General features: G+C 37.6%; 1 non-coding gene across 1 annotated transcript; it reads right to left on the reverse strand.

Moving 5' to 3' along the window:
• Positions 1–282: 282 nt before the first annotated feature.
• LOC116633475 lies at positions 283–389 on the reverse strand. Its single transcript, XR_004299738.1, has one exon. It is a non-coding gene; the product is annotated as a U6 spliceosomal RNA (small nuclear RNA).
• Between the last annotated feature and the right edge of the window lie 11,515 nt (positions 390–11,904).

Raw genomic sequence — 11,904 nt, forward strand, 5'->3', positions numbered from 1 at the left:
ACCCCGATGTACTTTTTTAACAACATGGACCTGATATGACAGTTTCACTACCAATTAGGTGTTTAATATTGGGATTCTACTTGTACTAGATAATTTAAAAGCTAAAACCTCTCAAATAGTCCTGAAGAATACAGGATAAAATTGAAAAAAAAAAGATAATCATAGGATTACAAGCATGGCATAGTACTTGGATATCCTTTATCTGCTGTCTTTTTAAAAAAATTTCTAGACCTTTATTCCTCTGTAAAAAAGGGGAAAAAGGAATAAAATAAAATGGCACAGTTGAACACAGAATGCTTCACGAATTTACGAGTCATCCTTCTGCGGGGGCCATGCTAATCTACTCTGTATCGTTCCAATTTAAATATATGTGCTGCCAAAGCGAGCACTATATTCTGTCTTCAATTTTTAAAGATTTTATTTATTTCTTTGAGAGAAAGAGAGAGAGAGCGAGCGAGCAGGGGGGGAGGGGCATAGTAGAGGGAGAAGCAGGCTCTCCACGAAGCAGGGAGCTCCATGAGGGACTGGATCCCAGGACTCTGGGATCACGACCTGAGCTGAAGGCAGATGCTTAACTGACTGAGTCACCCAGGCGCCCCTCTTCTGTCTTTTTAACAGAGACTGGCAACTAGTGAAACACATGCTTAAAATATTCACAAGATAATTTCCATCACATGATCAGGGCTGCTCTAGGTCATACTGCAAAGTGTCTTATTCTTTATACTTTTCTCATTCTTCCACCTTCCCTAAGTATCTCCTAAAACCCTGATTGATATATCCTCCTATCAATCCAGTTACCGAAAAAGAGAGAGCGATTCCATGTGCACTATGTTTTCCATACAAAAACAAATAAAGCTGCATGGGAATCGAGCATGTTATCTCTGAAATGCTAGCAATGATTGTTCCAGAATCTGATACCCATTTAGAACAGGTTGATGACCCTCCTGTGTAACGTAGATTGCCAGAGCAACTTGAATTCTGTGGCCATCCTCAGAACTTTTTATGTAAGCAGTTAGTCAAAATGTATTTATACTGAAATTTCAATTTTATACCCACTTCAAAAGGATTTCCATCCTAAGTGCGTTGGCACTATGTGGCTCTGTATACTGTTTTCTGTTGCATTCCTCTCTGAGCCAGGTGAAGATGTTTCTCATTAGAGTGGTCAACCCTCTATACCCTCCACCAACTCCTGACCCAGACGTTCAACATTATATTTTTGAATTTGGGAGTGGGCCTTTTGAAAATTCATAATGGAATTGACTTCTTGAGTTTTAAAACATTAAATAATAGAATGAACATTAAAAGAGTGTTGGCTCTTTTTGATAAACTATAGTAAGAATGCTTGGCGAATGCTTGGATAAAAAACAGAGATTAGGGTCCACTACCATTGGGTCACTAATGGCAGGTGAAATTCTAAAAATCAACATGCTTCTGATTTCTGCATGCTTAACCTCTTAAGTCCTTTACCAGGAGAACATTTTAATCCTTTGATTAGGGGTTGCAAACTAATCCGAGGGTCAAATCCAGTTCACTGACCTATTACATTTGCCTGCATAGTTTAAAAATTTGGAAATTTTACATAAAAAGTCTGGACTTCTGACTTCTCTTGAGGGATTGGGAAATCTGGCCACATTGCTCACATTACCATGGGACAACAACAGGTAGGTGACACTGGTGGAAACTAGCTTAATTAGAGAGGGTGCACACACCTGTCAGGGTTCACTTGTCCTGCTTCCTTATTGATGTCTGGCCCCGTAAGCCCTTAAGTTTTTTACTATTCTTATAAGAATCAGTAAGTACCTTGCAGCTAAGCCAGATAACTTTATGCAGATGAGCCAGCAGAGCAGTTCAAAAACAATTTTTTTCCCTGTATATCTGCACGAAAATTAAGTTCCAGAAATTCAGCCGACTTCAAAAGGATGAAAATTCCTCTAGGTTGTGTGATTTTTTTTTTTTAAATCACTTTTGAAGTTCCTTAATTCTTTTGTTTATCTATCTAATTTGTTTTTCTTTTGCTGAGAATATTAGAAAATTTAACTGAAACTAAAAATTGAATCAAAATAATCCAAAATCTTTACAAAGGACATTTTTTTCTTTCTAAAATGATTAACAATCTTTTTCTTTCTAGTACTGAGTTGTGAACCAGGCAGACGTGTTTCTAATGGTAGAGTTTACCAGAAGCTGTTATTTCCACTGTGTAGCTGGTGGTATCATCCATATAATTTCTCATTTTTATTTTAAGCACATTTAAATTTGCAACTAACACTTGAATAAATGGTGAATACAATATACCCGCAGTTGCTGTGGAAACCAGGACAACTATTAATGCTCACCTGGTAAGCTAATGAAAAAAATAATTAAGTTTAAAAAAAAGTCAACATTATACTCGGTGGCAGGATTCTAGAGTAGAGGCCCTAAACTGGCAGCCCTTCCATTATATCTGGCTCACACACTGGATTCAAAAATTCTGTATTAATTGCCAAGACTGAAAATTGTGATGCTTTGTCATGAAGATTCCACAAGGGGGCGCTTCCAGGACACTTGATTGGGCAAAATGACGTGCCTGGCCCCAAAGGCATTTGAGTTGGTGACCAGTGCTCCAAAGTTATTCTTCTTCAACCCAGAAAAATTACAAGGAAGCTCATTTTCACCATTTTTCCCTGTTGTTTAAAAAGTATTGATAATATATAAAGGCATGAAAAGAATACAAGAAGTAGCTGCTGGAAATGATGAGACTAAAAGGTGACATCATTGTATTGAACATACAATCCAAAGAAATCAGCAAATTCCCAGAACTAACCAGAAGACTTAATAAGATGACTGTGAACAAGGTAAATATAGCTGTTAAGAACGCTCAAGTATTTCAGCATGAAAAACATAAGATCTTTTCTCCCTTACCTCATCTTTTAAAACATGGGTACTAGACACAAGTCAGATCCCGTTATGTGTGCTAGACACATTCTTGAAGAGAGGGAGTGGGGGTGGGGCAGAGAGAGAAGGAGAGAGTCCTAAGCGGGCTCCATGCCCAGCACAGAGCCTGATGCTGGGCTAGATCTCCCAACCCTGAGATCATGACCTGAGCAGGAGCCAAGAATCAGATACTTAACTGACTAAGCCACCCAGACGTCCCCTGAATCATTGCTTCTAAAAGAAATATAGGCATAGGTTCCTGTGAACCTCTGGTCACATTTTCATCAACTGATCACAACCTCGTCTTAATGTATGTTTCTGTTGGTTGATTTGGAATTACGAATAAATTTTAGTAAGTAGGCAAACTGGGAAATATAGAATCTGCAAATAACAAGAATCGACTCCATGTAAAATTGCAAAAACACCCACTTACAATTTTACAAAAATATATACTTTTTGAAAAATGCAGTCCTTTTTCTTTAACTTTTTGGTTGTTTCTCTCTCATTCTCCTTCTTCTTCCCTACTACATCCTTCCCCACTTTCACACCATGGCCCAGGGTAATTGATGTGGACGACTTAATTGATGTCATCCTGTCTTTCCCTTATGTTTCATCACATACAAAATAAACATACCTGTAAACATATATTATTTTACAAAACTAGAATTAAACACTCTTATCTCCATCTTGCTTTTCTTAATATCTCATGGAAATTCATCCAAGCCAATCAGTATATTTCTAAGTCAGCCTTTATAAAGGCTATATGATATTCCATGGTTTGGGGGATGTATCTATTTTCCTATTGATAAACGTTCACTTTGTACTTGTTTTATTTTTACTAACATAAACGATGCTACAATAAAGTTCACAGAACATACAGGCTTTTATTTCTATGGGCTAGGTCCCCAGGAAAGGGACTGTTGGCTCTTCTCAGATTATTTTCTAGAAAGTCTGATGCTAACATTTCTACCAGCAGTATCTGAGAGTACTCTGATCACATATCCCTAAGAGGAATAGATGCAATATGTCTTCTTTATTTTTTTGTCAGGCTGCTGGTAAAAGGATCATTTCATTGTTATCTTAATTTGCACTTCCCTGAATATCATCAAATTTGAGCAGTTTTTCATGTGTGTTGTCATTTGGATTTATGAGTCTGCGAACAATCTACTTTTTCATTGGGCTGACTAATCCCTTTTTGTTGAAGTGTAAGTGTTCTTTGTATATTCAAGATCATAAATAATTTGTTCTGTGTTTTTAAAATATTTTCTAAATTTGTTATTTTTTAAATTTTTATTTAATTCCCATTAGTTAACATACAGTGTAATATTAGTTGCAGGTGTACGATATAATGATTCAATACAATACCCAGGTTCTATACAATACCCAGTGCTCATCACGGCAAGTGCGCTCCTTCATCCCCATCACCTATTTCACCCATCCCCCCCCCCCCCCCCCTCTGGGAACCATCGAGTTTCTTGATTTGCCTCTCTCTCTTTTATTCTCCCTTTGCTCATTTGTTTTGTTTCTTAAATTCCACATATGGTATTTGTCTTTCTCTCACTGTCTTACTTCACTTAGCACAATACTTTTTAGCTCCATCCAAAGAATGAATGGCAAAGTTTTATTCTTTTATATGGCTGAGCAATATTCCATTGTATATATAAACCACTTCTTCTTTATCCATTCGTCAGTCGAAGGACACTTGGGCTGTTTTCATAATTTGGCTCTTGTGGATAATGCTGCTATAAACATTGGCGTACATATATCCCTTTGAATTAGTATTTTTGTATTTTGGGAGTAAATACCTAGTGGTGCAATTGCTGGATTGTAGCGTAGTTCTATTTTTAACTTTTTTGAGGAAATTCAATACTGTTTTCCAGAGTAGCTGCACCAGTTTACATTCCTGCCAACATTTGCTTTTTCTCCACATCCTCGCCAATACCTGTTGTTTCTTGTGTTGTTGGTTTTTAAAAAACAAAACAAAACTTTTTAAGTAGGTTCCACGTCCAAAGTGGAGTCCAATGCAGGGCTTGAACTCATGACCCTGAGATCAAGACCTGAGCTGAGATCAAGAGTCTGGTGCTTAACCAACTGAGCCACCCAGGTGCCCCATTTTGTGTTGTTGATTTCAGTCATTCTGACAGGTGTGAGGTGATATCTCATTGTGGTTTTGATTTATATTTCCCTGATGATTCTAAAGATTTATTTATTGATTTATTTGAGAGAGAGAGAGTACAAGGTGAGGGGCAGAGGGAGAAGCAGACTCCCTGCTGAGCAAGGAGCCCGATGTGGGGCTCGATCCCAGGACTCTGGGATCATGACCTGAGCAGAAGGCAGACACTTAACCGACTGAGCCACTGAGGTGCCTCTCCCTAATGATTCTAACTTTGTTATTACATATAGACATTGATTATGGTATTTTTTTCCAAAACATGATTTTAATTTCTATGTAGTCAAAATGCTCACCTTTCCTTTATAGCTCTTGGATCTCCAGTTTTATTGTCTTTCCTGCTCCCAGATTATACACATGGTATTTTATATTTTCTTGAAAGATGTTTATGCTTTAATCCATATAGAATTTATTTTTGGAGATGGTGCTAAGATAGGCATTCAATTTTATTTTCATCCAGGGGGCTGGCCCAGTTGTGCCAGCACCATTTAATAAACAATCCATTATTTTCCACCTGTTTGAAATAATACCTTTGACAATATGAATGCTATTATATTTATATTAGCGATGATACATTTTACTGATCTATTTGTCTATTCTTATGATGGGTTAAAGGATTAATATTTTTATATTTTTTTCCCAGTCAAGAACATGATGTGTATTTCCTTTTGCTCAAATCTTATTTTATGGGTCTCCAAAAGGTTTTTTTATGTTTCCCTCATATAGGTTCTAATCTTGTTACATTTACTTCCAAGTACTTAATAGATTTTGTTGCTATTATGAATGGGAAAAAAATCCCCCCACATCTTTTCCTAGGAAATGATTACTAAAATAGAGAACAGTTATTTTGCACATTTAACTTATAAGCCACCTTATGAACTTCATGAATTTTATGGATTCTAATGCATTTTTCTTATCAAAATCTCTTGGCCTTCCTGGTTATAAAGTAATATCAGCAATAAACAGATGGTTTTTATCTTTGCTTTTCCAGTGTTATACCAGGCCCCTCACTTCCTTGTCCTAGGCTTCCTGTTATAACTTCCAAGACAATGTGGAGTATTACAGTAGTAGTCCTGCTTTATCTTTTCCTAATGATTTTGATCATCTGACCAATGTCCACTGAGTGTTTGCTGAGAGTCAGTCAGGGAGGTCTGAGAATACCTGGGGGACTAAAGCAAAGTCCCTGGACACATAACACTTACATTCTAGGAGGGGTGCCATGGAAGGGGACTTTGAGTACCCTTGTTCTACAAATGTTTGTTCATGTTCCTGATTTTCACTGATGGAGATGTACTGTTTTGCCACTTAAAGATATGATTTGCCATTGATTTTTTCATAACTACTCCTACGTTTTAAAAGGAAGAGTTGCCAAATTTTATCAAATACCTTTTAAGGATTAAATTATATGATTATTTTTCTCTTTTAACTTACTGAAGAACTTGTATACAAATGTAGGGACCCGAAGGGGTACGTACACCCCATTTATAGCAGCAATGTCCACAATAGCCAAACTGTGGAAAGAGCCAAGATGTCCATCGACAGATGAATGGATAAAGAAGATGTGGTATGTATATATACAATGGAATATTATGTAGCCATCAAAAGGAATGAAATCTTGCCATTTGCAATGACATGGATGGAACTGGAGGGTGTCATGCTGAGCGAAATAAGTCAATCAGAGAAAGACATGTATCATATGACCTCACTGATATGAGGAATTCTTAATCTCAGGAAACAAACTGAGGGTTGCTGGAGTGGTGGGGGGTGGGAAGGATGGGGTGGCTGGGTGATAGACATTGGGGAGGGTATGTGCTATGGTGAGCACTGTGAATTGTGTAAGACTGTTGAATCACAGATCTGTACCTCTGAAACAAATAATACATTATATGTTAACAAAAAAAAAAAAAGAAAAAGATAGCAGGAGGGGAAGAACGAAGTGGGGGAAATCAGAGGGGGAGACGAACCATGAGAGACGATGGACTCTGAGAAACAAACTGAGGGTTCTAGAGGGGAGGGGGTGGGGAGATGGGTTAGCCTGGTGATGGTATTAAAGAGGGCACGTTCTGCATGGAGCACTGGGTGTTAAACGCAAACAATGAATCATGGAACACTACATCAAAAACTAATGATGTAATGTATGGTGATTAACATAACATAATAATAATAAAAAAAATTTACTGAAGAACTTGTAATGAAATATGTTGATTAGCTTCCATACTGAATTCTCCTTGCAATCCTGGACTATAGGACTTGATCACACTGTATTGTTCATTTCTTGCATGGCTGGATTCGATTTACTAATATTTTATTTGGAATTTTTGCTCATTTTTATTATTAGAGGTACATAAACTTTATAAAAAGAATTGGGGGAGTTTCCACTCTTTTCTATGGCGAGTAAATATTCAAATAACATTGGAATTATCTGTTCCTTATAGGTGACGTAAATCTCAGCTCTTAATCTCTCTGATTCTGCTTTTATTTCAGTGGCAGTTGCTTGATACCTTTTTTAATCTCTTTTATGATACTTGGTTTATGCAAACTTTCCATCTCTTCTTGGGTCCATTTTGGTAATTTAGAATTTGTTAGAGAAGGATGCATTCCTCCAGCTCGTTAAATTCGTTTTTTCCATCCAGTTGCCTGGAAAGACTCGTACATCTTTTCATCTTGCCAGCATTTGTAGTTATATTGTCTTTCACATTTCTGTTCTTTATTTTTAGTAGCTTTATTGAGATGTAATTGGACTATAATAAAAGACACATATATGAAGTGTGTAATTTGGTAATTTTTGACAAATGCGTATGCCAGGAAAAAACATTATCACAATCGAGATAATGAAACTATCTGTCACCCCCTAAAGTGTCCCCAGTGCTCCTCCCACTTCTCCACCCCACCCCTGGGCAACCACTGATCTGCTTTCTGTCGCTATAGATTGGTTTGTGTATGGTGTGTACTCTCTTTTGTTTCCTTTGCTCAGCATCATGATTTGGGGTTCATCCCGGTTGTTGATTATACCTATAGTTCATTCCTTCTTATTGCTGAGTAGTATTCCATTGTGGGATTACAGCCCAATTTGTTTATCCATTGACTTGTTGATGGTTATTTGTGCTGTTTCCAGCTTGGGGCTATTATAAGTAAAGTTGCTGTGAACATTTGTACGGATGTGTGCTTTCATTTCTCTTGGGAAAATACTAAGGCGTATGGTGCGCAGATGTTTAACTTTTTAAGAAATGATAAGACTGTTTTCCAAAGTGGCTGTACCATTTTACATCCAACATTTGGTATGATCAATCTTTAAATTGAGCCATGCTACTAGCTGGGTAGTGGAACAAGAAATGTTGGCGAGGATGTGGAGAAGAGGGAACCCTTGTGCACTGTGGGTGGGAATGCAAACTGGTGCAGCCACCAGTGTGGGGGGGGAATGCAAACTAGTGCAACCACCACTGTGGGGGGGAATGCAAACTGGTGCAGCCACTGCAGAAGACAGTATGAAGGTTCTTCAAATATTTAAAAATAGAACTACCCTACGATCCAGTAATCTCGCTACTGGGTATTTACCTTAAAAATACAAAAACACTAATTTGAAAAGATATATGTACCCCTATGTTTACTGCAGCATTATTTACAATAGCCAAATTATGGAAACAGCTCAAGTGTCCATCAATAGATGAATGAATAAAGAGGATATGGTGTTTATATACAATGGAATATTATTCAGCCATAAAAAATGAAATCTTGCCATTTGCAACAACATGGATGGAACTAGAGGGTATTATGCTGAGTGAAATAAGTCAGTCAGAGAAAGACAAATGTCATATTATTTCACTCATATGTGGAATTTAAGAAACTAAACAAACAAAGGAAAAAAAGAGAGACAAATCAATAAATAGACTTTTTAAGATTTATTTATTTGAGAGAGAGAGAATGAGCAGGGGGGCGGGGAGGGAGAAAGGACAGAGGGAGAGGGAGAAGCAGACTCCCTGCTGAGCAGGGATCCTGATGCGGGGCTCCATCCCAGGACCCTGGGATCATGACCTGAGCCGAAGGCAGACGCTTAACTGACTGAACCACCCAGGTGCCCCAAGAAATAGACTCTTAACTATAGAGAACAAACTGATGGTTACCAGAGGGGAGGGGAGTGGGGGGATGGGTGAAATAGATAATAAGGATTAAAGAGCCATGCATAGAATTTTTGTTGAGTCACTATATTGTACACCTGAAACTAATATAACACTGTCTGTTAACTATACCTGATTAAAATAACAAACTTAATTTAAATAAAGTTATGTAGTAGTGTATTATTGTAGTTTTAATTTTGATATGGGCTTAATTTTGATTAGGGTTTGATTTTGATTCCTGGTTCTAATTCTCCTTCAGTTTGTTTTTGTTGCTTCACAACTCAAACAATTAGAAACAAACCAGGACAATCTACTCCTTCCACAACAACCATAGATACGATACTTGTAAATCTTGTAAAAAAAGGGGATATCAGACAATTAAGAAAATCATAAGAGAAAACACATTTGCAATATTGTACTGTATTTATCGAAAAAAAATCCGTGTACAAGAGAATTTTCACAGTTCAAACCCATGTTGTTCAAAGATCAACTGTACTGTCTTCCTAACCACTAACTGCTGTAAACTATAAGGTGTACAACTTTGGGTTCATTTTTCACAATTTAAAAAACACAAGTCTTGGGGCGCCTGGGTGGCTCAGTCGTTAAGCATCTGCCTTCGGCTCAGGTCATGATCCCGGGGTCCTGGGATCAAGCCCCGTGTCAGACACCCTGCTCAGCGGGGGGTCTGCTTCTTCCGCTCCCTCTGCCCTTCTCCCTACTTGTGCTCTCTCTCTCTTTCAAATAAATAAATTAAAAATCTTAAAAAAAAAAAAAAAGTGAGTCTTATTTCGAAGTTGGGGGAAATTCACCCCAACAGACCTTAAACTGAGGCTCTTTTGATAATGACACGAGACAGACAGCTTTCTCACTGACTTTGGAACAAATAGATGACATCACAGTGGGGTCTGCTTCCACCCAAAGCTGGAACACAAGTCCCTTGGATTCTCCCACCTAGGCTCCTTCATAGTCTTCCTTCATATCCTTCTCATCATTCTTTCATTGTCTATCGCCTGCTTCCTTGAGTCATGCCTTCCCTTTCCTTTTCATTTCTGCCCTCCTTACTACTTCCTTCTCTATTCCTCATCTACCTACAAACATTCAAGGCTTCTGGTTGTTGCACATTTGTTCCCCTAAACCTCCCTGACATGGTAAGCAAGAACATTTGAGATGCTAACCAAGACAGTCATTGCACGACAACCATGGTCCTGACCCACCATCAAAGGACCTCTCCACCCCAATTTCTTGAATCCCCACTAGATGGGTTCCCACTGGCCTCAAGTCTTGGTTGTGCTTCTTAATACAGCCTCTAACTACCTCTTTTCTCCTCTGTCTTGTAATTATCTTCCCAACCAAATGTCTTGCCTCCAAAACCCTTTCTCAGCTCCAGACCACCATCGGAGCTCAACAGATGGTTTAGCCAGTGCTCCAAGGAGAGTGCCAACAAGGAACTGCTGACTCTGTGGACAGTTTCACCGAGCCTTGACCAAGACCCCACAGAGATTACTCTAACCCCTAAGAGTGTTCTAAGACAAATGATGTCTGTCTTGCACAAGAGGGGGCACTGACAAGGCCAGACACAGACCTCTCCCCTTTTGACAAGGCCAGACACTGATCCAACTCCCCATTCTTGGTCTCATGATTGATTTGCTAAGATTAAAACTGTCCCCTGAAACTCGCTAACCACAGAGAAAAACATTTCCTGTTCACATAACTGACTGAGACTTCTCCTGCTTGAAAAACAACCCCGACTGTAAATCACCCCATCTGCAATTTGTTTACTCCCCCCTATAAAAAGTCTAAGGCAAAAACATCCTGCTGAGATGCTCTGATCTTTGGATTTTGGATGCTCCACCCATTGACTGAAAAATACCAATCTCCTTATCTGTCTGATTTTTGTCTTTGATATAAATTACATGAAAAAGTGATCAAACCATAGAGCACTAGCGCAAAAACCAACAAATGGACCAAGAAACAAAAATAAATTCATGTAATGTGGAAATCTGATATATGACAAAGGAATGGCAAAAAAAAAAAAATTGTTTAATTGATGGTACTGGGCAAATTAGCTCACTCTATGGAGAAAAAAATATTAAAAATATAATAAATGTAATATAATTATATTAAAAGGAGGGGGTCTCAGACTAAAGTCCTAAACTCAAAAGTTAAACTTACAAATCAAATTGAAGAAAATGTAAGAAAATATCTATGAACTAGAAGTGGAGGGAAACTTCCTAACCCAGACTCAAATAATGCATGACTTTGACTACATCAAAATGAAAAATTTCTGATAAACAATGCACCCATTGGCAAAATTAACAGAGACATGACAGACTGACTAGGGATTACATCAAGGAGAATTGATTTTAGACTCTCATTTGTAAACCATTATTGGGTGATAAATGCAGTGTAGTGATTGCACATGAGCATTAAAAAGATAAAGTAGAATAGAATAGAAAGTATCAGAGATCATAGTAAGTATTAGAGGAATATACTCATTAACTTTTTGTTTAAGTTGTGTAAATAAAATGCAAATTAAAATATACATTATCCACAATGTGTATTGGTGGGGAATATAATAATTACATATACATAATATATCAGTACATATACATACATAGTAACATATAATTAATCACATTTAATTACATAGACTTAATACATAATTATATATTAATATAATCAACATAAACTATAATTAACATATTTACA

The sequence above is a fragment of the Phoca vitulina genome, unplaced genomic scaffold (genome assembly GCF_004348235.1).
Source record: "Phoca vitulina isolate PV1807 unplaced genomic scaffold, GSC_HSeal_1.0 scaffold7, whole genome shotgun sequence".
NCBI classification, from domain to species: Eukaryota; Metazoa; Chordata; class Mammalia; order Carnivora; family Phocidae; genus Phoca; species Phoca vitulina.